Genomic DNA, 25,264 nt, shown 5'->3' on the forward strand with positions numbered 1-25,264 from the left:
AGGCAGGAAGAGAGGAGCAGAGGAAGAGTATACAGATGGGACAAGGATAAATAGCAAAGTGGTAGACCCTATAATTTTTTATGCAGAAAAATTAAACATTCTAATTAAAAGGCAGAGATTGTCAGACTGAATTTAAAAAGTTTGATCCAAGTATATAGTATTTATAAATGATGTATTTTAAACATAACAACACAGAACAGTTGAAAGCAACAGAACGGAAAATGAATATATCCTGTAAACATTTAGCAAAAGAAAACTCGTGTGAATATGTTAATATCAGACAAAGTAACCAAAAAGATGTTTTAAAATAATGAAAGGGTCAATTCATCTGTACAATAAAACAATCATTTACGTATCTAGAGAATCAAAATATCGGATACTAAAACTAACAGAGAGCAAAAGGCATTATCATAGTTAGATAATTTATTGTCCTCTTACTAATTGACAAGTAAATTAGCTATACAGAAAAATCAGTAAGAATATAGACAATTCTAGCACAAGCATCTTGATCTGATGTTCACAGAACATTACTCCAGAAAAAAATACACATCTTTTTTTCAAGTGCAATGGAATATTAATCAAGATAGAGCATATATTGATCCATAATAAAAATTTTCAAAAGATAAAATAATACAAAGTATGTTCTCTGACCACAAAGGAATTAAATTAGAAATAAAGATCAAATACACACACAGACACACACATACAGACACAGAGAGACACATGCACACACACACACACACACTCTCTGCTGTCTCTCTTTCTGTCTCTCCACCCCTCTCCCCGCCAATTCTCTTTCTCTCTCCAAATTTTTAAAAATTTAAAAACACACTTCAGGCCACTCGTGGTGGCTCATGCCTGTAATCCTAGCACTTTGGGAGGCCGAGGCAGGCGGATTGCCTGAGCGCAGAAGTTCGAGACCAGCCTGGGCAACATGGTGAAACCCTGTCTCTACTAAAATACAAACCCCCCCCCCCAAAAAAAAAAAAAAAAAAAAAAACCCAACAAGGCGGGGTGGGCCTGTAGGCTCAGCCACTCAGGAGGCTGAGGCAGAATTGCTTGAACCCGGGAGGCGGGGGGTACAGTGAGCCGAGATGGTGCCACTGCACTCCAGCCTGGCGACAAAATGAGACACCATCTCAAAACAAACAAACACCCTCCCCCCCCAAAAAAAAACACATTTCAAAATGCCTGTGGATCAAAGAAGAATTTAGAAGATAAATTATAAAATATTTCTAACTGAATGATGATGAAGTTATATAAAAATTTATGGGATATAACAAAACAGTGCTTAGGGTAAATTTATATTTTAAATGCTTATATTAGAAAAGAAAAAAGTTGCAAATCATTGCTCTGTTTTTATTGTAAAGGGTTGGGAAAGGAACAGATTGAATCAAAAGTAGGAAGAAGGAAATAAGAGCAGAAATAAAAAAGGAAAAGGAAAAAGAAACAATAGAGAAAATTAACAAATCCACATGTTGATTATTTGATAACATTAATAAGAGTCAAAATCTCTAGAAATACTGGTTAAGAAGCAAAGAGAGAATACAAACTACCAGTATCAAGAATTAAAGATGGAATTTCATTACAGATCTAAAGAGATGAAAAGTACAGGGAATGCCAATTTATGCCAATAAATTCTAAAAAATCCACTAAAGAAAGATAATAGAAAAAAAATTCTTGATAGGAATAACTTAACAAAACTGACATAAGAAGAAATAATCCACATAGCTATATATTTATCTAAGAAATTGAGTTCATTATCAAAAACCCCTTTAGAAAGAGATTCTTGGCATAAATGATTCCTTTTTTTCCTGCTCTTGGGGACTTGTAGCTGCCATCCTTCTCTAAGCAGAAGGAAGAGTCAAGGCTTCACTTATTTATTTATTTAATTCTATTGTAGCATTTTTGATGTGCCAGCTACTGTTCTGAGCACTTTACAAATAATAACTTACCTGTCAGAGATGTGACTCATAGTAAGGACATGAAAAGATAAAGGAAAATTTTGGGTATGCTTATTTTCTACAACATATGCAAATAATGTATACTTAACAGAATTGTTTTCTGCCCACAGGTGACAGAAACTTGTGGGCAAATGGGAATATGCGTTCAAATGTGTACTCTGATGTCAGGATGGATCAGTCAGTGGCTTACTCTCATTTTCTGTCTGTATGCAGAATAGAAAACAATTGTTAAAACCTGGAATATGAGGCCAAACTGTAATGCTTTCTGTTCCCTGTTCTTGCTGCATCATTTTCTGCCTTTCAGGCTCATGCTCTTTCCTTGGATCTTGACTTTTTTTTTTTTAATTTGTTGTTTCCAACTTTTTATTTTGAGTTCACGGGGACAGGATGTGCAGGTTTGTTACATTAGTAAATGTGTGCCATGGTGGGTTGTTATACAGATTATCCCATTACCCAGGTATTAAGCCCAGCATCCATTAACTTTTATTCCTGATCCTCTCCCTTCTCCCACCACCGACCATACCCTCCTACAGGCCCCAGTGTGTGTTGTTCTCCTCCATGTGTCCATGTGTTTTCATCATTTAGCTCCCAGTTATAAGTGAGAACATGTGATATTTGGTTTTCTGTTCCTGTGTTAGTTTGCTGAGAATATTGGCTACAGCTCTATCCATGTCCCTGCAAAGCACATGATCTCATTCCTTTTTATGGCTGCATAGTATCCCACGGTGTGTAGGTACCATATTTTCTTTAACTAGTCAATCATGGATGAACATTTAGGTTGATTCTATGCCTTTGTTTTTGTGAATAGTGCTTCAGTGAACATGTGAATACTGCTGCAGTGTCCATGTGACTTTTTTGTTTGTTTTGATATGGAGTCCAGCTCTTTCGCCAGGCTGGAGTGCAGTGGTGTGATCTCGGCTCACTGCAACCTCTGCTTCCTGGGTTCAAGTTATTCTCCTGCCTCAGCCTCCTGTGTACCTGGGATTATAGGCATGCACCGCCATACCCAGCTAATTTTTGTATTTTTAGTAGAGATGGGGTCTCACCACGTTGGCCAGGATGGTCTTGATCTCCTGACCTCAGGAGATCCACCCACTTCAGCCTCCCAAAGTGCTGGGATTACAGGCATGAGCCACCACGCCTGGCTGTGTGCATGTGTCTTTATAATAGAACAATTTATATTCTTTTGGGTATATACCCAGTAATGGGATTGCTGGGTTGAATGGCATTTCTACCTTTAGGTCTTTGAGGAGTTGCCACACTCTCTTCCACAATGGTTGAACTGACTTGTACTCCCACCAACAATGTAAAAGTGTTCCTTTTTCTCCACAACCTCACCAGCATCTGTTTGTTTTTGTTTTCTTTTTGAGATGGAGTCTCGCTGTTATTGGCCAGGGCTGGAGTGCAATGGCACTATCTTGACTCACTGCAACCTCTGCCTCCTGGGTGCAGGCGATTCTCCTGCCTCAGCCTCCTGAGTAGTTGAGATTACAGGCACCTGCCACCACGCCTGGCTAATTTTTGTATTTTTAGTAGAAACAGGGTTTCACCATGTTGGCCAGACTGGTCTTGAACTCCTGACCTCAGGTGATCCACCCGCCTTGGCCTCCCAAAGTGCTGGGATTACAGGCATGAGACACCACACCCAGCCTTTTTTTTTTTTTTTTAAAAAAAAAATTAAGATGGAGTCTTGCTGTGTCGCCCAGGCTGGAGTGCAGTGGCACGATCTTGGCTCTCTGCAACCTCTTCCTTCTGGATTCAAGCAATTCTCCAGCCTCAGCCTCCTGAGTAGCTGGGATTACAGGTGCCCGCCACCATGCCTGGCTAATTTTTTTTTTTTTTTTTGTATTTTTAGTAGAGATGGGGTTTCACCGTGTTAGCCAGGATGGTCTCGATCTCTTGACCTCGTGATCTGCCCGCTTTGGCCTCCCAAAGTGCTGTGATCTCATTTTGGTTTTGATTGGCATTTCTGTAAAGATCAGTGATCTTGAGCTGTTTTCATGTTTGTTGTCCACATGTATGTCTTCTTTTGAGAAGTGTCTGTTCATGGTTTTGTGTCTGAAAATCAACTCTGAATAAAATATCTATCTTTAGCTGTCTCTACAACAATGAATAGTATTTATTTACAACCAGGTAAGCCATTACAGAACAATTTTGCAACATTTGAGAATTGGGTTGACTTCTTATTGATCTGATTTGATAATTTTTGTTAATTGATGTGTGCTAATAAGAAGCTAATAATGTTTCATAAAAGACTAATTGGAAGTATTTTTCAAACATTATTGAGGAATCTTTTTTCCTTTGTTCACAGCACACTACTAGGCCCTATTTAGTCTTCAGCAATTTTTCTAAGTATTGTTCTTACAGCAAAGAAATACACATATCAGTTGATGAGTTTTCTTGGTGCTGTCTTACCCTAAATGGTAGTTGCTCAAAGGTTATGGATGTGAGTAATTATAGCTCACTGCAGCTTTGACCTCCTGGGTTCAGGTGATCCTCCCGCCTCAGCCTCCTCAGTAGCTTGGACTACAGGAGTGAGCCACCATGCTCAGCTAATTCCTTTTTTACTCTTTAATTTGTAGAGATGGGGTCTTGCCTTGTTACTCAGGCCTGTCTCGAATTCCTGGCTTCAAGCAATCCTCCTGCATTGGTCTATTCCTGCCTTTTTAGTGGAGTGAGATGTGACTAAGGCATTTCAAAGCACTCTATCTTCAGAACCACCTGCTATCTATCTCAATTGCAGGTTCATTATTTTCTATTTTTGGCTCATATCCTGTAGTAATCAAAGATTGGCTTGAAAACAATATTGGCACAGACCATCATTATGAGCACCAATACTATTCTAAAAATAAATGAAAAAAATGTCTGTACCTCTAACCATAGAAAATCTATGACGAAGGCATTTTGACTGTTCGGCCAGTGGAACTCAGTGACATAGCAGGTATTAAGAAATAGGGAACTTTTCTGTAAGATACTTTCTTTTGGGCATCTGATTTGCTCATTTTTAGTTGAGAATTTCAAATACTTATTTTTTCAGAGCTTTTGTATGTATTTTAATGTTACCAGAGAATTAGCTTTTTCAAGAATGGAAGATCATAAATCATTACATGACATATCGTACAGGAAGACATTGAGCATAATTTGTTGATAATGCCCACTCACAAAGGTATTTTTGAATCTTTCCATCTTCCAGTTATGACAGTTAAGATAATAGTGTGCTTTACCACTCTACCATCAAGTAGTGTGTCGTGCCTTATGGTACAAAGAAATTGTCATGAAATATAATTCAGCCAGTCTTTGAATTCTTAATACCTTAATAGCTTTATGAAATTTCTGTAAAAGCCACAGATTATGGCTTTCTTTTTCCCCTCTCGATTCTTCTTTTTTGGCAAAGAGAGAAAGATGAAAAATGATGATGCAAATGAGAAGTTTTATAGCACTGGAAAATATCTTGGAATAAAAGATAAGTCAGACTCTAAAATGTAGGGACAATATGAGGATGTAGGAAGATCAGTAGAGAATTTCATCAAAGGCACCATGCGAAATCTTAGGAAGAGGATGCTCAATGGTGATGGATGCTTGAAGAGAGACAGAGGATTTTGCAAACTGATTAAAGGTAATAGAAATAATAGTTTCTAATTAAAATGGCTTCCAGTCTGTCCTTTTGATAGAAGGATAATACTTAGTGGATTTGAGTTCTCAAAGTACTATCTTACAGTGTATGAAAGAAAGTCTAGTTTTCTTCTAATAGGTTTAGTAGAGTATAATCAGGCACATTTAACAAGTGCAGTGCAACATAGAGATTATTTTAGAAGTATTTGTTTGAGAATCCACTTTAATCAAAACCTTTTAGTATGTGAGAATATAATTACATTTTACAAATATATTTGAAATTCTGTTTACTATATGATAGAAAGGTATCAAATTCATCCAACATTCAGAGGTTTAGTAGCCTAATGATGTCCTTATTTAACAATTTTAATACCAAAATGCAATAAAACACATTTAGCTATCTTCTTGCTTGTCCTGAATATTAATAAACTTCTGAGGCTTATGCTGAGGCAGGAAAACATTTGTTAATTTTATGTCGTTATAAAAACTGTGGTCACTTTCGTTTTAATCTTAAATTTTGTCTTTCTTTCTGTACAGTTTCTACCTGTTTTTACTGTATCTTTCTTTCCAGCTAGTTTTAATTTTTTCCTTTTTATTTTTATTTTCTCCTTTAGTTTTATTTTATTTTTAAATTTTTATTTTATTTTATTTTCTCCTTTTATTTTGTATTTCTCAGAATTTCATTCTGAGAGCCTTTTACCAATAAGGCTCTCAGAGGAATACTTTGATAAGTTATCTTAAAGCTTTGCTATTTTATTTTTGTCTTTTGGATTATTTTTTCTCTACCTTAAAGCTATCTTCATATACTTATTTTCTCTTTCATTTCTTTTATTCTTCCAACCACCTTTTGATCATTTATTGTTAAAGCCAGTGAGTTATAATTTGTTTTTTGTTGTAGCTTGCTTTTAATCTGAGCTGAAAAATCCATGTATTTTTTTCATTTGTTATATTCTAGTCTTACATTTTAACTTCCTTCTTTTCTTTATTCTATTCTGTTTTCCTGTCTTAGTTTTTCCCACATTGGTAATTATTGCTTTTTTTCTCTTTGGTCTAGATACATTTCTTACTTCAATAACACTGTAGGAAAGAATGAAAATAGTGAAGACAACATGACATTTAACTTTTGCATTACAATAAATTGGAAGGAATTACAGAACTTTAATTTGTCTCCTCTTTCCACGGGTAAGAGGTCAGAGAAGTTTATTAAAAACCATATTAAGGCTGGGCATAGTGTCTCATGCCTGTTATCCCAGCACTTTGGGAGGCCAAGGCGGGTGGATCACTTGAGGTCAGGAGTTTGAGACCAGCCTGGCCAACATGGTGAAACCCTGTCCCTACTAAAAGTGCAAAAAAAAAAAAAAAAAAGAAAGAAAATTTAGCCAGGCCCAGTGGCGGGCACCTGTAATCGCAGTTACTCAGGAGACTGAGGCAGGAGAATTGCTTGAACCCAGGAGGCGGAGTTTGCACTGACCTGAGATGGCACCACTGCACTCCAGCCTGGGCGACAAAAGCAAGACTCCATGTCAAACAAACAAACAAACAAAAAGCCATATTAAATTCTGGGAGATAGCCTCATATAGTCTATTTTCTCTATCCATTTTGTTAGTCTACACAGGTTCTTGGATAATTGATCCTGCACTTTTAGCTTTGTTTTTAATTTGACTTGTTTTGTAAATATAGCACAGAATGAGCACTCCATTTGTATCAGTTGAATTAATTTGAGCTACTATCTAATGTACTGACTTCATTACCATTTAAATATGCACTGAAATCCTTCATTTCTGGAAGAGTAATGGGGATATCAAATTAGATCTGCTGGGATGAAGTGAGGCCAGGGTCACTGAAATCCCTCTGGGGATGCAGGTGGGAATTACATTTTCTCACTAGTAAATAACATTTCCTCACTAGTAAATAACATTTGACATTTGATAAGTTTTCTTAAGTTCAGGGGAGCTGAACTTGTTGGTACAAACTGTATTAATTATCTTCCATAAAAAACAGGTTAGCCTCCATAATTTTGAATTGCAAGTAATAGATACAAGTTGCCCAAAATTATTTTGGAAATGATGTATTTGTAAGAAGTTAAATACAAACAGCTTCTTTACAGCATTAAGATTTGCTTAAACTCAGGACAGTGTGTTGTAAAGAATGGTGGGGAAGTGTGTGTGTGTGTGTGTGTGTGTGTGTCTGTGTGGTGTGTGAAAAGAGTCAGAATCAGGTAGGGCAACAGGATAAGTAGAAAGGATTGTGCTGAAGGTGTACTGGGAGCCATCTGACTTGTACAGGAGATCCAGTAGCTGAATGTCTTTCACTATCAACAGCAGTGAGTGCTCAGAACCCTGAAGCAGATTTACATGATATATTTTAATTTTATTTTTTTGAGATACCTGGAAATCCACATCTGAGCTTTTGGGATATGCTATTGCTTTTTGCTTTCAGTAGCTTAAGCAGTTCAACTTGGCTTATATGTTTCTCATTTGTATTCTAAAAGTCATGCAGGACTGTGTCCAGTAAAGTTTCTTTCATAAATTCATTTCTCTATCTCTTGATTATTTTCTTTGCCTTTTCCTCGGACTGTGACTTTGGTTGGATTGATTATCTAGCTGCCTAAAATTCAAAGAATTAAATTTGGGACAGGGCCTAGAACAAAAACCTGTTGGGCTACTTTATTTATTATTGCTAGGAAGAATAACAGATTATCACACCATTATTGGGTCGGGCTAACAGTGAATTAGGGAAAGAAATCAGAGGCTACTTTGCCTTGCCTTCATGTCCTACTCTTCCCTCTTCCCCATTATATATTACTTCCCTGCCCTGGGATGATATGGGTCCACAAACAAGCTCCATCTGGAAAACCTGCATTTATTCTCACTTGGTCCACTTATTCATATGGAATAATTTTGATGGCTTAAACTTTTAGTCTTCAGAATTGAAAACCTTGTTGGGATAGTTTTGATTGGCTTAGTTCTTTTGAGTAAAATACTTAATATCTCAGAATTCTTCTTCCTCTCCTCCAAGATGTCATCTGTAGGTATAAGAGAAAAGTGTGCCCTTCATGATCTGCGTGGTATCCAGTGGCTCATCCTGTTCTCATGACTTTGTCCTTTCCTCTCCGGTTGTTCTTCACCTTGCTGGCATTTATGATGAAGAAGGGCAGCTGGTGTAACTCATGATTTGATTTGTCTAGGATTGTTCAGTTGTGATGGCATTCTCTGGCTGATTTTGCTCTCTGAGTCTCTGTTGTTTCCTAGAGTTGGGACACATCTTCTTGCTGTGCAGGCCTCATCCAGACTGGGGGCTTTCAACTTGGTTTCCTCTGGTATTGTCTTGTCATTTCTAGGGTCTTTCAAGAGCTTAGGTGGATCTTCAAGATGTGGTTTTCTAGGAAACTCAGCTCATATCTAGCTGTCAGATGGAGGATAAGAGGATGGAGAAGACATTCTTATTTGCTCAGTAATCTTAGACAATTTATAGAAATTTTGCATTGCACTGAATATGGTAATATCTCACAGCTGTGTTAGAATGATTATACAATTTCAAATACTTTTTGAGCCTTTAACCTGTCCTGTCTACTTTCTGAAGCTCCCCTCCCCTCACCTTTTCTGGGCTTCCACTTTCTTCCTGCCTCATAGACACACAGGATAATTTTCATTAAGGTATTGCTTTTTCCAATTCTGTGCTTAGCATAATTTCTGATATTATACATACTCAGTAAATATTTGTTGAATGAATGTTGGATAAATAAGAACATGAAGTAAATAATTACACTTAGTTTAAAATACTATATAGAAATAAGTATTACTAGTATTTTGTCCTATCCTTTCCCTCAGTACCCCTCTCTTTTAAATTATTTTTGACAGTGACATTTAATTAATTTCTTTCTTATTTTTAAACATCTTACCTTGTCAATAAGTATATATTTTCATAATGTGTATAGTATAAACCTAATTTTAATGTCTGCTTATTGTTCCATTGAGTGTGTCTAACATAATTTATATCATAGTGTTCTTGAATTTGGGGGTGTTTTCTATTTTCCTCTTTTATAAACAGAGCTTCAAAGAATGTCCATGTATATACATTAAAAATTATGCTCATTTGCACAATTATTTAAGAAAAATGCCTAGAGTTAGAATTTTTGAGTCAAAGAATGTGCACATTTTTCACTTGGTATGTATTTCCAGGTTGTCCTATGACCTTTGATCTTCAATTTGGAGAAATTGGTATTTTTGAAAAGAAGCTATATTCTTTGACCCACTAATTGAAATAATCTGTCTTATAGAAATATAAGTAGTTTTGGTTGGGCGTGGTGGCTCACGCCTGTAATCCCAGCACTTTGGGACACCGAGGCAGGTGGATCACCTGAGGTCAGGAGTTCGAGACCAGCCTGGCCAACATCATGAAATCCCGTCTCTACTACAAATACAAAAAACTAGCTGGGCATAGTGGTGGGTGCCTGTAATCCCAGCTACTCAGGAGGCTGAGGCAGGAGAATCACTTGAACCCGGGAGGTGGAGGTTGCAGTGAGCCAAAATCGTGCCACTGCGCTCCAGCCTGGGCGACAGAGTGTGACTCTGTCAAAAAAAAAAAAAAAAAAAAAAAAAAAAAGAATATTTTGAGGGCTTGTAGCAACTAATAGCTGAAATCAATGTGAATGACCACATATAAGAAAAAGCTTGAATAAAATGTGGATCATTCATGTTACATAATATTATGTAGCCCTTGGTTTAGATCTGTTAACTCATGATAATGCCCATGATGCTAAGTGAGAAATATCGGTTGCAAAGTAATATGGATAGTATGGTTCTTTTTTTGTAAAAACAAAAAACAGACACACACACATAATAATACTTTATATATGTTTATGATTTGTTTGAATGTACAGGAAGCTGTGAAAGGATACACTCAAGTTCTTAAAACTGTATCTTAGTGTGTACATGTATAACTTAGGATTGTTTCACATTTTACAATGAAAAAATTTTGCTTTTGTAAGAAAAAGTAAATAAGACAAAAAAAAAAAAAAAATCACGGCCTTAACAAACCACTCTGACTTTTCTGCAAACTGTGCTGTCAAACTAGAGAGCTTCCTGTAGTCCTCAGAGGAATTTCAGGGCTTTGAAGAGTGTGCCCTGAAGTCAGGATCACTTTTATAGTTAGCTTAATTGGTATATTATTTTACACAAGATAACAGCTAAACCGTTGTGATTTCTCCAGCCATTGATGTTCTCAGAGGTAATCATCCTCAGAAAGGCTGCTGAAAATATGGTCGCTTACATCCTGGGTCTGTTTCATGTCAAACAACCAATTTTTTTAGAAGAGGAAATAGAGGATGAAATAGCAAAAGTGTTTCAATTTAAGAAATTGTTTTCAAAAATAATCTATACTTTTCTGTTGATAAGAGGAAGGAACAATTTTTGTTGCAGCTAAAAATATAGAATAAAATAAGGTGACAACAATAGGTTGTAGCTAAATGCATGCTTTTATTAACTCACTAGATGTATGCTGTGATTTTGATTAAAATTTTGTCTTTCTGAAGGAGAGAAGTAAATATTAAAAAGAAAAAACCTTGATACGTCTTAGAAAATTGTAAGTCTAGTAGCACTATGTAAAAGTCATTTTAAAATGAGAAAGTTTAGAAATTTGGAGAACAAAAGTAAAATAAACACTTTATTTAGAAAAGTAAAATTGGTTATTGCTCATGGGAAAAATCTTGGTCATTGAATGTTTCTGAACAGAGATGGTGACACAGTGAATTAAATATGGTAGGTAGTCATTCATAAATGTGTACCAATGATATATTGAAAATAGCTAGTGAAAGAAGTTCCTGGAATACTGTATTTATACTTGATTAGCCAGTAATACTTGGGTTAAATGATAAATGCTAGTCATAAATGCTGATAAGTGAGTAAGTTTGTCAAGCATGATCAGATCAGGGATCTGAAAACCCTGTATGTTAATATTATTTTTAATATATGTAGATTTTGGATACATATATGAACAGTTTTATCAAAGCATATACTGAAATTGTTCTATTCCTGTGGGAGCCTCAGAATTCAAAATCAAACTATCATTTTGACATAGATCATAAATAAGTGATAATAAGTTAATGAATAAGGCAGATTTTATATTATGTTTTCTAAAACTTTATCATCAAAACAGTTTAAAGCATTGTATTCAATGTCAATGAAATTAAATACTGAAATAGAAACAAAAGTTTCCATGGAGTCATTGGTGACCACAGCATATTTCAGTGTATAATTGCATATGCAACTCCATTGCTCCCTGTTGGTGAGGTCAGTGTGAGCGTAAACTTGTGTGTCGTCTCAGTGCAGGCCTCAAAGTAGTATGCAAATATATTTTGCTATTGGATGAGATAAGTGTTATCAATGCGTATAGCTTACAGGTAGAGGTACAAGTCATGCCTCCTCTTAATTCTGGGTCTGATGAGGGCTATGTCGTCTCCATAGTTTGATTCTAAGCCATCCTACTGTGCCTGCTTGCTGTATTTTTGAAGAGCCCCAACTCCTTTCTACATATTTCATCAATGTATGTTGTATCAGCATGCGAAGTTTAAAGCACTCATTTAAATCAAGTTTATCTAATTCAACTAACTGTTAATTTGTTTCTGCTGCCTTTGGAGTAATCTATCTCCAGGCCTTCCTGTGTTATCTTGAATAATTGAGAGTGTACTGGTAGAAAGAGCCACATTGCTGCAGAAGATGCTGCTAAGCCTCCAGGAGGTTCCCTTCGCTTGAGCAAGATCGAAGGTGATTCCAGCTGGCTAGAAAAAGAAATTACATGAAGCCTGTAATGGACCCTTAGGAAGGAAATCTGTTTCTACCCAGACAGAAAAATAATTCATTTGTAAGGAGTATAAATTAAAGCTTTCTTCAAGTCATTGGAGTGTCTCTAATATTTTTCAGATAGCATTTTTCATACTTTCCTATTTCATCAACTTTTAGTACGAAATTTTCTGAGCTTTAGTTTTCTCATTTATGAAATCAAGTAATAATGCCTGTCCTCAATTCTACAAATTTATGAAGATCAAATAGGAGGATGTAAAGGCTCCTATAAATTATAAATTTACCCACTATCCTAAGGCATTGTTTTATTTATCAGGGTGGCTTTTGCTTTTTTATTACTTTCCATAACTACTTGCACTATATACTGTTATTTGAATACAATAACATAAAACCAACCATGTTACATGGTTAGATAACTTTAAAAAAAATTTCTTTCTAACTTCAATTTTTGTTCCTTTTATTTTTCCTGTGCAGAAAGAAAAATCCTGTCAGCTACTCATGTCTAATTTCAAAATTATCTTGCAGAATTAAGCATTGAGGCTTTGTAGAAATTCGGGGAGTAAAAGGAATTGCAGATGAATGCCAGCTCCTCCTGGGCATGCTGTTGTTCTTAATGTGAAAGTCCGGTTGTGCTCAGCATCAATCATTGGTGACTTGGAACTGGGTGCGGGGGTCCCTAAAGAATCCCCTGCAGACGGAGACAGTCTCCCTTGAGCCATTTTCCACAGAGCCTGAGTGGTGTGACCTCTTGCTGCTGCAGTTTCTCAAAGTGATTGTATTTCACTGCTCTCATAAACACATCTTGTAAAAGAAACAAGGTTGTCTTTTAGACTGTGCTCTTGCTTGACAAGAAAAATAAAACCCAGTCTACTTTCAGGACCTTATGGCCTAATAAGTCAACCCTTTTCATTTTTGTTAAGAATACTTTTGTATCAACTTGCCATTCTTCAGGTAAAAGTACAATTTATTATGAAAGAAGAGAATGTGGATGATAAATAGGCCTTTTATGTTCTTGTTACCTGTGATTCAGAAAATTCTAACTCACAGAGCTGGTTAAATAGAGAATTCTAAAACCAGTAACAAGGAGATGCTTGTTAAATCTACTTTTTAATGCTTGTTTATTTTATTATACACATGACATGTACTATTCACTGTTCATCTTATGTATATGGGAACTTGCAATTTTTGGTCTATTATATATGCCTATATATTTTATGTTTGGTGCTATCAGGAACACAGATATAATTAAACAAGGCTAGGATTTATTTTATTTTATATTTGTAGGTTATTATAGAGTCCAAAGATCATAGAGATGAAGGGAAATTAGACCAATTTTTTTCATATGATATATAGAGAAAAGCATTTCTGCATTCCTTTGTGTCAGTAAGCATAAGAACTCTCTGTCACCCAGGCTGGAGTGCAGTGAATACAAAGAAAATGTAAGATATTTTACTAATACTTTTTATATTGATTATGTGTTGAAATGATAATATTTTAGATATATTTGATTAGGTAAAATATTAAAATCAATTTCACTCTTTAAAGACTTTAAGGCCAGGTGTGGCAGCTCATGCCTATAATCCCAACACTTTGGGAGACCGAGGTGGGCGGATCACCTGAGGTTGAGAGTTTGAGACCAGCCTGACCAACATGGAGAAACCCCGTCTCTACTAAAACTACAAAATTATCCAGGTGTGGTGGCGTGAGCCTGTTGTCCTAGCTACTTAGGAGGCTGAGGCACGAGAATCACTTGAACCCAGGAGGCGGAGGTTGTGGTGAACCCACATCGCACCATTGCACTCCAGCCTGGGCAACAAGATCAAAACTCTGTCTCAAAACAAAAAACAAAACGAAACAAAAAAAAGACTGGGCATGGTGGCTCACGCCTGTAATCCCAGCACTTTGGGAGGCCGAGGCAGGAGATCACGAAGTCAGGAGATCGAGACTATCCTGGCTAACACGGTGAAACCCTGTCTCTACTAAAAATACAAAAAATTAGCCGGGTATGGTGGCGAGTGCCTGTAGTCCCAGCTACTTGGGAGGCTGAGGCAGGAGAATGACGTGAACCTGGGAGCTTGCAGTGAGCCAAGATTGAGCCACTGCCCTCCAGCCTGGATGACAGAGCGAGACTCCCTTTCCAAAAAAAAAAAAAGAAGAAGACTTTAAAAATGTGGTTACTAAAAAATTTAAAATTCTGTGTGAAGCTTGCATTGTATTCCTATTGCACAGTACTTCTCTAAACAGTCTTGGCATAGAAATATGTTTATATCCTTTATCCTTCTTTACCAAACTCCTCACTTCACCCCTGATTTTGAGGACAGTTTAAAGAGGTCTGCACATTCTGCAAGCATTAATTTCTGTTGTCTCACATCAAAAATTTCATTAGAAGTGTCTGAAGAGTTTGCTCATCTCTAAGAGATTTCATCTATAAAAAGCTGATTTTAAATTAAAAAGCTGATTAAATTTTAATATATACAAGTAAGCTTCATTAGATAAATGAGGAAGAAGAGTTGTAATAAATAAGCCTTATTACATTTTCTCAAGAAGTGATTTTAGTTATTTTGGAGACATGCATTTAAAAAGAGAAACATTGTTGAAAGGCTCAGGATCGTGTATTTCTTGTCTTTTTCTGTTTTGATGTATTATAGTACATTTAGGTCAATGAGCATAAATGTTGTGGAGTTTAGCTGTGCATGTATGGAAAGGAGGTTTTCTTCCTTGGGCGAGGGCACCTTCTGGTGGAAGATACTGAACACAGCAGCTTATTCAATGGTCAGATGTAGATTTTAAGATTCTGGAATTGGTAAAAAATTTATTTCAGATGTTTGGAGGAAAAAAACTAAGATTACCAATAAAGATATTCATTTCTTTGCAGCATCTTTTATAATTGAAGCTCATCTCAGTTCTGGGACTTCTTTTTCTTAGTTATGCAAGGCTAAGATTGAGACAGTATAATAAGAGCATTCTGATTTGGAGTGCTTTTTAAAAATGCAAAGTTCTTATTGGAGTTTTTAGGTTATTTTTCCCAAAAGTTTCCAATGGTGGTTTTTGTATCCACTACAAAAAGGAGAAGAGTTCTATATTTTTGTTCTTTTTAATGTAAAACTTGAGGATGTTTAGGTTATTTAATATATACAAGTAAGCTTCATTAGATAAATGAGGAAGAAGAGGTATAATAAATAAGCCCTATTACATTTTCTCAAGAAGTGATTTTAGTTATTTTGGAGACATGCATTTAAAAAGAGAAACATTGTTGAAAGGCTCAGGATCGTGTATTTCTTGTCTTTTTCTGTTTCTTCTTGATGTATTATATAGTACATATGATTATTCAAGTCATATCTTTTCATCACTGCATTTCATATACAAAGCCTGCCAAAAATAACCATGAAATAGCTGAGATCTTAAATACTGAGAACAAAATAGATTTCTCATAATTTGGAATTACATTAACCAGAAACAGTAAGACAGTTAAAATATGAGCCAACATTCAGCTAATCAGCTAAACAGAGATTTCCAAAACCACTTACTGCCTTTCCAGGCTGATGTAAGAATAGTTATGAGTGGTTGAAAGGGAATGAATCAGTTGGATTTCCTTTTAATGTAGAGATCCTGGCAGCCCATTTCTAAAATTGTGCTTTATTTATGCGTATTACCTTCTTTGGAACCTAGTAAAAATGTGAAAAACATTCAGATGATGAAAACATAAGACAAATACCATTCTTTCTTTTTATGAAAGACAAAAAAACAAAAAACAAAAAACAAGGAGCTAGCCAACCAACTCTATCCTAAGGGAGGAAATATAGTAAGAGTGGCCTATAGCCAGGCGTAATGGCTCATGCCTATAATCTCAGCACTTTGGGAGGCTGAGGTGGGAGGATTGCTTGAGCCCAAGAGTTTGAGACCAGCCTTGGCAACATGGCAAAACCCTGACTCTACAAGAAATACAAAAATTGGCCGGTTGTGATGGCTTATGCCTGTAGTCCAGCTACTCAGGAAGCTGAGGTGAGAGGCTCTCTTGAGCACAGGAGGTCAAGGCTGCAGTGAGCCGTGATCACACCACTGCACTCCAGCCTGGGCAACAGAGTGATACCATCTCAAAAAAAAAAAAAAAAAAAAAAAAAAAAAGGACTGGATTACTCTATTAGTGAAAGGAGCCAAAATTTACCCATATTGATAGCAGAGAACTGAAATGGCTATTTTACTTGTATGAAAATACTGACTTTGCTTATTAATTAAAATGCTTTAATGAGTTGAAATGTGATAATATACTTTTAGATCAGTGTATTCAATAATATATATTATATTTTATTATTTATTAGGTAAATAAATTCTCAATGGAATAAAAAAATTCATTCAAACCCATTTTCCCAAAAACTATATTTTTAGATTTATAGTATTTGTTTTACTGATAACTTTTGTTCAGTTCTGTCTAGCATTTCCAGAAATCTATGCTTGTTTCATGGCCTCCAGTAAAGGTTTCTGTCGATGAGGGGTTTTGATCCCATGTCTGTCCAAAAAAGACAATTGACTTTTTTTTGGTAGGGAAGGATTCATTTAAGTGGAATCTTCCAAGTAGCTCTCTCTACCATCTCCCATATTCTTGCTCCACTCTTACTGCTTTGTTTGTCTGTTGTGGAGTCCTAATTAGGGAAAAAGACTCAGGCTGGTGGGAACAGGGGAAAGCCAAAGAAAAAGCAGATAAGCTTTAAGTCTGCCTTTCTTCCTGGTCCAGGGCATGTAGCCCTCCAGCACAAATAACTCACAGTCTTCCTGTGTTCAGCTTACCACCAGACCCTACAAGTGAGCACACTGCATTCTTGGCATTATCAGTACAGCACAAAGTCCTCTTCAGCACACAGCACAAGCACCATCCTATAAAATCCCCAGCAAGCCTTTGTCTCCTTGCAGTCAGCGCCACTCTTGCTGACTTGCCCATGGCACCCTCGCAACGTATTTTCATACTTTCTGCTTTCTCTAATAAATCTGCCTTTCTTTACTTACAAATGTCTTGGTAAATTATTCTAACTGCCTGCGCAATACAGGCCCCAGATAGTCGCTACCCGAGACACCTATCCTATCCCATTTATGAAAGTGAGGTAGTGAGCCAATAAACAAACGCTTCATGGATTCGTAGCAATCACAGTCTCTTGAGAGCAGGGTGTCCACCTGACCTCTTTTGGTATGAACAATTCAGCTTTGTGTGTATTGGTCCTAGTCAGGGCGGGCTGTGTAAGGACACTGTTTTGAGATCAGCGTGCCCTGTGCCTGTGTAGGCTTGTTGTCAACACGTGAGTGCTTCAAAGAGAATGGAGTACAGCTTGCCTCCCAACTTTGTTCTCTTGCTTTCATAAAGATTTAAGGGCCTCCCCTATTTTCTTTTTCTTTTCTTCTTCTTCTTCTTCTTTTTTTTTTTTTTTGATATCCAGATACAGTTTATTTTCACGAGAAAGAACTTTTTTTTTTTTTAAAAAAAATAAACATGTGAATTCATTGTAAAACATTAAGGACGTGCAGCCAAGAGGGAAAAAAAAAAAACAGTGTCTATCATTTACCATTTTGAGATAACTAGTGTTAATATTTTTGGAAGTTTTGTTTTTAGGCATAAATGTATACTTTATATTTTTTTAGGTAAAGAAACTTTATTACTTTTTGCCTTTTCGGCTAAGACCAAGTGTAAATAAAAAAGCTTTAACCTTAGTGTGTGAGACAAATATGTGTACAACAAATTTCACCATAATATGGTAGAAGCAGTAATAGAGATATGCGCAGGAAGCTCTCAGAATACAGAAGACAGACATTTAGTTCAGCCACAAGTAACCAGGGAAGGCTTCCTGGAGATGGTTTTACAAGAGATTAATTTGAAAGAATAGTAGAAGTTAGCTAAGTACGGACAAGAGAAAAAGCATTCCAGGTATGAGACATTTTAGTATGAAACAGTATGTTGAGCACAGGTAATTACAGCTAATGAGGTATTTCTAGAATATTGAGCATAAGTTGTGCTAGAGACAAAGGCAGTCACCATAGGGAATGGTGAGTAGAGAATAGGGAATAGAGACGTAGGGGAAACTTGTGCATCATATTATCTATCCCATATGCTATAGAGAGGCATTAAAAGTTCTTAAGCAGTAGAGTAATAATTTAGATAGGTGGTATAGATCACTTTGGCAACAGAAAGAAGGATGAATAGTGGAAAATCCTGGAGACAAGAAAACATCTAAGGAGGGTAAAGGGAGAGGAGAACAGGGACTAATGAATATAAGGGACATATAGAGGGCAGTGTACCTGCGAAGAAGAGGAAAAGGAATTGCTAGAGATGGAGGAAACATCTAAGAGAGTATGGTGTCATAGGCATTAAGAGAAGAGAGTATTTAAACAACAACAACAACAACAACAACAACAACAACAACATGGTCAAGTAGGGAAGGACTGGGATGTGTCACTGAGATTTGTATGTAGATCACTTAAGATTTTATAAAAGATACTTCAGTGGAGTGGGGGGGATGGAAGTCCGATTGCAGTTGGTTCAGGAGTAAATAGTACTTAGGCAAATTCAAACAACTTGCATAGCTTAAAAAATTGGGCTTTGAAGGCGAGGAAAGAGACAGAACAATAATTTGAGGGGGACATAGGTTTGAGAAATTTTTTTTTTTTTTTCTGGCGAGGTAGCCATTTCTTTTTTTTTAACTTTCAAGTTCAGGGGTACATGTGCAGGATTTGCAGGTTTGCGACATAGGTAAATGTGTGTCAAGGGGGGTTATTGTACACATTATTTCATTAGCCAGGTATTAAGCCTAGTACCCATTAATTATTTTTCCTGATCCTCTCCGTCCTCCCACCCTCCATCCCCAGAAAGGCCCCAGTGTGAATTTTTCCCCTCTATGTGTTCGTGGGCCTCACCTATTTTATTTTTTGGAGACAGAGTCTCTCTCTGTTGTCCAGGCTGGTGTACTGTGGTGTGATCTCGGCTCACTGTACTTCTGCCTCCTGGGTTCAAGCAATTCTCATGCCCCAGCCTCTGGAGTAGCTGGGACTACAGGCGCACACCACCACGCCTAGCTAATTTTTGTGTTTTTCTGTAGAGATGGGGTTTTGCCATGTTGGTGAGGCTGGCTTCGAGCTCCCGACCTCAAGTGATCTGCCTGCCTCGGCCTCCCAAACTGCTGGGATTACAGGTGTGTGCTGCTGTGCCTGGCCTGGGCCTCACCTATTTTCAATGAGGGGTTGGGTGGCTGTACTTGCTATCATTTTTACCCAAAGCAAAAAGCAGAAATACTGCTTGGGACAAAGCTAGAATCCAGCGCTCAGGAAGTTTCCTAGGAGAAAATGTTATTGAGATTCTTATAAATAGCTGTTCCCTGGGGAGAGTAATGATTAATGCAGGTTAAAAGTGAAGAATGTACTTCTTTTCCTGCTATTTTGTGCAATGTACACAAAACTGAGTAAAACAAATTATTGAAATAGCATCATGAAAAATTAAACAGTTGGAAGACAACCATTGTGGCATATCTAGGGGCTTTTACAACCATTGTGGCATATCTAGGGGCTTTTACAAGAAACTAAACTAAGGATGTTCTTTAAAAGGTGCAACTGGAGTCTACTTAGGGTTTAGTCTGGTTTGTGACCTTGCCTTTCAGCCAGTGCAGACATATGATCTCAGGACAAGGGTCCCTACTGTAGAAGACACCAGCACTCTGACTCCAACAGCTCTGATGCATCTCACTGCCAAGGCCTGGATGGAAAAAATTTCAGCAGAAGTTGCACTTACGATGGCAGAAAGTTCAGCAGAAGTTATACTTATTTAGGATCAGATAGAGGGCTGGGGTAGCTTCAGTAGTCGGACAAAGACCAATTTACTCAAGGACAACAGTGATGAGAAGACAGATTTTATAGACCGGGTGTGGAAGGAAAGGGGCTGTGGCTGTAAGAGTAAATTATGTGGCTGCGGGTGAGACCATTTGTTTGTTTCATAGTGAGGATCAAAACAGCAGTTACAGATCCCTTCTTTCTGTGCTGTGCTATGGAAGCTAAGATGGCTCTATGTGTTTTTGTATAGCTGGTGTGCCAAAGTTAGCCTCTATTTGGGGCAAATCTGTAGAAGAGGAGTAAAACAAAAGAGATTCTATAGTATAATATGAAAGTCTAGGTGCAGGAAAACTAAGTTCAGATGTTGGTTGTGCCGCTTACTAGGTGTGTAACCTTAAATAATTTACTTTCTCCGAACATCACCAGTTTCATACCTGTGCAACAGGCACAATACCTACCTCACAGTATTGTTTCGAGGATTAAAGCAAATATAAAATGCAAAACACTCCACATTGTACTTCATATATTGTAAATGCTCAGTAAAGAGTGATTTACTATTCTGTATGTGATTCTCTGTAGTGTGAATAATACTTTCTCACACCTTATTGATCAGGTATGCCATCTGTTAGCCATACAACTATTTTATAATTGTGTGCTCTTTGTTATTAGGGGTTTGCATCATCAGTGCAAATGAATTGCTTATGGAAAAGCAATTGTGAACTCATGCCCCATGGATAATGAATGGAGAGAAGTGAGGTGATATATATTGAGCCCTTATTGTGTATTTTTGTGTACATTAGTTAGTCATTACAACAACTTAATCAGATAGATACTATTATAATTTTTTTAAATCATGAAGAAACTGAGGATCAGAGATTAAGTTGCCCAAGATAATGTTGATCAGCGGTCTCCAACATTTTTGGCACCGGGGGTGGATTTTGTGGAAGAAAGTTTTTTCACTGACCAGGGTTGGGGGAGCAGGAGATGGTTGCAGGATGAAACTTGCACTTTAGATCATCAGGCATTGGATTCTTTTTTTTTTTTTTTCCCCAAGACTGAGTTTTGCTCTTGTTACCCAAGCTGGAGTGCAATGGCCTGATCTCAGCTCACTGCAACCTCTGCCTCCTGGATTCAAGCAATTCTCCTGCCTCAGCCTCACAAGTAGCTGGGATTACAGGTGCCTGCCACCATGCCCAGCTAATTTTTGTATTTTTAGTAAAGACGGAGTTTCACCATATTGGTCAGGCTGGTTTTGAACTCCTGACCTCAAGTTATCCACCTGCTTCGGCCTCCCAAAGTGCTGGGATTAGAGGCGTGAGCCACCGCGCCTGGCCTGGATTCTTAAAAGGAGCACACAACCTAGATCCTTCACATGTACAGTTCACAATATGGTTCACACTCTTATGAGAATCTAATGCTGCCACTGATCTGACAGGAGGTGGAGCTCAGGCAGTAATGCTTGCTCTCCAGCCCCTCATCTCCTGCTGTGCAGTCCAGTTCCTAACAGGCCATGGACCTATACCAGTCTGCGACCCAGAGGTTGGGGACCCCTGATGTGGATAATAAATGGTGTGGTTGAAATAGTTTTGTTTGAAAGTAGGATTTATACTTTTTTACTTTCTAACGTTGCATTTACTTGTAAGTAAGAGAACTGTTGAGGGGCATAACCACTTTGCTGAAACTATGAAAAAAGCAAGACATAGATTTCGTTTTTATTTAATTCTTAGAACAATGAGTGATTCTGGCATCTTTCTTGCAGGTTCATTGGGTAGCAGACTCTGAGAAGGAGGTGCAGGAAGTTCAGTGGGGAGTGCTCTTGGGAAGGGAAGAAAGCAGAACAGGATAAGACAGAGGCAGCAGTTTGGTTGCAATACAGTCACAACAAGGTCCCCACGAGCCCCACACAGGGAGCTCTGAAACTAGAGTAGTCCTTCACAGTAGGCCTGAGTTGGGATGAGGGCTTGGGCTTTTATACGGTCACATGGATCAGCCATCGGATGAGGGCTGCTTTGGGAATGGTGCATGACCTTGGGAGAGACAGCTCTCTTCAGGCAAGGCCAGTTCTTGGAGAGGGCTGAGGGCTGAGAGTTGAGATCAGTCAGCTGACAGTCTTCCCAGCAGCTTGGAAAATCAGTCATTTGGTCTTGAAAGGGGTATTTGGGAAGTGCCACCCAGTATTTGTGACATGTTCTGTAATATGTAACTCATAAAAAGGAGAAAAGTAATATTTAATGTAGGAATATAGATTTATTTTCAGTGTTCTCTTTTTGAAGCAGTTATAAAATAAATAGAAATTTAATTTTTGGTATTTTCCTTTCAAATGTTAGCAATTCTTTTTGTAACTTCTGGGTTAGGTTGACATTGTACTTTGGTCTGGACTGTAAGACTATTAGTGAAAATCTGTCAATAAATCTCACCCCATGCAGTGAAAAAGTACCTTTTCTCTCTTCATTCAAATGAGAATCATTTGGATGTCCTGTCATTCTAGATGGGTTTTGAAGACAAAGGTAGAATCTTTCTTTTTCATCAGATTTTTAGGGCTGGAGAAATAATTTATCCAAGGGATATTTTCTTTTCTTTTTTTTTTGCTTTTGTTTTTGAAACGGAGTTTCACTCTTGTTGACCAGGCTGGAGTGTAGTGGCGCGATCTTGGCTAACTGCAACCTCTGCCTCCTGGGTTCAAGCGATTCTCCTGCCTCAGCCTTCAGAGTAGCTGGGACTACAGGCACACACCACCACACCCCGCTAATTTTTTTTTTTTTTTTTTTTTTTTTGAGATAGAACGTGTCGCCCAGGCTCTGTGTCTGATCTTGGCTCCCTGCAACCTCCGCTTCCCGGGTTCAAGTGATTCTCCTGCCTCAGCCGCCTGAGTAACTGGAATTACAGGTGCCTGCCACTGTGCCTGGCTAATTTTTGTATTTTTAGTAGAGATGGGATTTCACCATCTTGGCCAGTTTGGTCTCGAACTCCTGACCTCGTGATCTACCTGCCTCAGCCTCCCAAAGTGCTGGGATTACAGGGGTGAGCCACCACGTCCAGCCCCAAGGGATATTTTCTTATGAATACTTTTAAAGAAGACATTGATTTGTCTCATTTCACTTAGGTGTCATGTTATGTGTATTCTAAAAGTATTTTAAAAATTCATCTGACTTTTTTTTTTTCCCCTAAGGAGGAAATCTTGTCAGAAAAACAGTACTTATTTTTGTTACTTTCTTACTGTTTCCTAATGATTTCCCCAGAGGAGGTCATGCATATTTCCTATTCAGTTTAAGGGGAACCCACTAGCTTCTTACTTTACTGACAGATATGATATAATCATCTTTGACATCTCTCAGTTCTATTCCTCCACATTTCAGGATTTATCTACTTTTAAAATAATGGCCCTTCCTTTTCCCTTACCATTTGATGAGTATTTGTTGAGTGCATACCATGTGTTAGGTATTCTTCAAGGTGCATGGAATATGTCAGTGAACAAAACACACAGAAATACCTGCCCTCATTGAGTTTACAATCTTAACTTTTCTAGATTCCATTTCTGTTCTTAAGCCATCTTCTAGCCTTTCTTTTGGGAAATACCTCTTGAATTTTTAAGCTTTCTAACTGCTTTCTAGAAAACACTCATATCCTCTTATTTTATGTAATAATTTTCTCCTAATCAGGCTACCCTAAAACTGCTATACTCATATGTTTTTCCTCTGTTGTTTAAAAGTAGTCTGCACTTACTTTCAGCTTCCTTAGTTCTCTATTACTCCTTAACCTCGTGTAATCCAATGTCTTTTGTTAGAAGTTTGCAAAACTGTCCCCTGGAAAATATACTTTTAAAAAATCCATCTTTTTTTGCCTCCACTGCTATACTGCCCTGCCAGTATCTCTCTCTTGGACCATTGCAATAGCCTTTTTCCCAACTGGCCTCTTTGTCAATAATTACTCTAGTCATCAAATCTACCTTATAAGCTGCTGTCAAAATACTCCTGGTATCAGGAGGTCAAGACCACCCCTAGTTTTGATGACTCACGAGAAGAACTCACAGGCCTCAGCATATATTGAGACTCATGGCTGGGATTTATTATGGAGAAAGAAACCAAAGGAAAGTCAACTAAGGGAAAAGGTATGTGGGGCAAAATCCTGGGGAAATCAGGCATAAACTTCCAGAATTGTTTCCCAGTGAAGGCACATGAGACACACTTAATTCCCCCAGCAAGGGATTGTGACAACACTTAGGAAATGTTGCCAACCAGGAAAACTTATTAAAGACTCATTGGCCAGGGTTCTCATTGGGGGCTGGTCATGTAGGCACCCTCTACCTGGCATGTAACCAAATTCCAGGCTCCCAGAAAGAAAGCAGGTGTTCAGGGTAAGCCATATTGTTTGTATAAACAGTTTAGGCACAAGGAATCAGCCTTTTAAATTATGGAATGATGGGAACCTTCCCCAAATCAAAGTTTCCAGATGCCAGCCAAGGGCCAACTTTGCAAGCAGGCTTTTCTAAGGACAGCAACTTAGGCCTGATATGTTAACTATTTTCTGTACACTCTTCCTGAAATGTAGCTCTAATCTGACTTCCTTCTTTCCTTCTTTCCAGAGGTATTTATTGAAAATCTGCAATGTGTGAGCCACTGTTTTAGATACTGGGGCTACAGTGATAAACAAGATAGATAAAATCCTGTCATGTTTTGATCTATAAGAGAAGATAGACTATAAAGAGACAAATGAAAAATGAATAGTAAATATCAGATGGTAGTCAAGATTATGAAATAAAATAAAGCAGTTTAATGGGAAAGAGAACAAGGGATGGGGTAGGCACTATTTTAGATAAGGTCATCAGGGAAGGCTTGTCTGAAAAGGTGAGATTTTATCATAGACTTAAGGCAGAGGGAATAGCAAGTGAAAAGCCCAGAGGTGAAATGAGCTGGATATGATGTTCCAGAAACAGCAAGAAGGCCAGTGTAGCTGGAGTGCAGTGTGGAAGATAGAGAATGGAAGGAGATGAATTTGGAAAAATGGGCAAAAAACAGATTATGTTGGCTCTTTTAGGAGGCCACAATAAGGAGTTTGGATTTTATTCTAAGTACAATGTAAAATTCT

General features: G+C 37.6%; 1 protein-coding gene across 1 annotated transcript in view; it reads left to right on the forward strand.

The window, feature by feature from the left end:
• The window catches only part of LOC112617259 (transmembrane protein 117), a gene marked incomplete at its 3' end in the record, with an annotated part of 550,259 nt that overhangs the window by 29,815 nt on the left and 495,180 nt on the right, over nt 1–25,264 (forward strand). The gene's annotated exons all lie outside the window — the stretch shown is intronic.

The sequence above is a fragment of the Theropithecus gelada genome, unplaced genomic scaffold (genome assembly GCF_003255815.1).
Source record: "Theropithecus gelada isolate Dixy unplaced genomic scaffold, Tgel_1.0 HiC_scaffold_15987, whole genome shotgun sequence".
Taxonomy (NCBI): domain Eukaryota; kingdom Metazoa; phylum Chordata; class Mammalia; order Primates; family Cercopithecidae; genus Theropithecus; species Theropithecus gelada.